This window comes from Tamandua tetradactyla, chromosome 8 (genome assembly GCF_023851605.1).
Source record: "Tamandua tetradactyla isolate mTamTet1 chromosome 8, mTamTet1.pri, whole genome shotgun sequence".
NCBI lineage: Eukaryota > Metazoa > Chordata > Mammalia > Pilosa > Myrmecophagidae > Tamandua > Tamandua tetradactyla.
Genome location: NC_135334.1, coordinates 64412759 through 64414068, shown reverse-complemented (window position 1 = coordinate 64414068; position 1310 = coordinate 64412759). Strand labels below are relative to the sequence as shown.

At 34.5% G+C, this 1310-nt stretch overlaps 1 non-coding gene across 1 annotated transcript; it reads right to left on the bottom strand.

Annotated features, from left to right (window-relative positions):
• Positions 1-222: 222 nt before the first annotated feature.
• On the bottom strand, positions 223-293 carry TRNAD-GUC (transfer RNA aspartic acid (anticodon GUC)). The gene has a single exon. It is a non-coding gene; the product is annotated as a tRNA-Asp (tRNA).
• Between the last annotated feature and the right edge of the window lie 1017 nt (positions 294-1310).

The window sequence follows — 1310 nt, the reverse complement described above, 5'->3', positions numbered from 1 at the left end:
AAGCTAGAGTTATTTATTTTTATGAGAAACAAGGTCTATAAGACATATAATCAATGTATTAATAACTTTAACATTTTTAAACATAAACTCAATAGTAGAATGAAGGACAATGTTTGTCTTTTTTTTTGCATGGTAGGGGTCCCATTGCATTCTTTTTTCCATGTGACTAGCCCATTATTGCACCACCATTTGTTGAATTTTTTGGGGGGGACTGGAGGGAAGTGCATGGGCTGGGAATTGAACCCAGGTCTCCTGCATGACAGGCGGGAATTCTACCACTGAACTACCCTTGCCCCCATAATGTTTATTTTTGTAACCACCTTTTTTCACTTTCTTTAAAGGGATTATTCATCCTGGTAACCTTGTTAACTAACAATTAGAAAATAAGTATTTCTAAATAATTTAGGTTTAATGAATGTTGGGATGATTATGCATTAAAAGACTTGCACTAGCTTTTATTTTTTTTTAGAAGGGGCAGAACCGGAAAGATATTCAAAGTTCTATTTTCCCCAGTTCATTAATCTAATTACATGTTCAACCAAATTGGGACATTTTAAAAATAAATAAAATGATCTGCACAACTACAGGGTCACTGGTATAGCATGATAGTTCTGTTCTGTTTTTTTCCATTTCCTTCAAGCCTAACTCACTATAGGGCCAGAGAATCTTTATATTTGAAATATTTTTAAGAATAGCACAGTGCCAGGAACAAAGAGTCATAATATATATGATTTCATAAGGAGACACCAAAGTTCAGCTTTTTCTCCCAAGAATACAATGTGATGCAGCAATATTTGATAACGAATCATTCACACAGACTGGAGCCTCTAGTTATGCTTATAATGACAGAGAGAAGTATTGAATACGAGGAGAAAGTTTTATTTTCCAATGAGCTGTTCAAGGATGAAATCAGCTGAAAGACGAGGGAAGGAGGAAGTTTTAGAGGGAAAAAGATAAGAAGGATAGTTTTCAGGTACCAATAAATAATATATAGAGAGATAAGAATAGCATCATTATGTTTTTAGAACCCTTTCTCAAACAAAAAGGGTTATTCTGTCCACTTGTATCTCACACATGTATATATATTTCTTTTTTCAGAGTTTATTAACTCTTAGGCTCTACACTATGCTGTAAATATTATTATCCCCCATTTTACTGATGAGAAAACTGAGAGAAATACAAAGTTAAATGATTTCCATCAGAGCTGCAGGGCTGCTATATCATGGTGGTTGGCTTTGACACAAGATGGTTTGTCATCTTAGTCTGTACTCCTAACCATACAGTTGTCCACCATTCATGGACTCCTACTT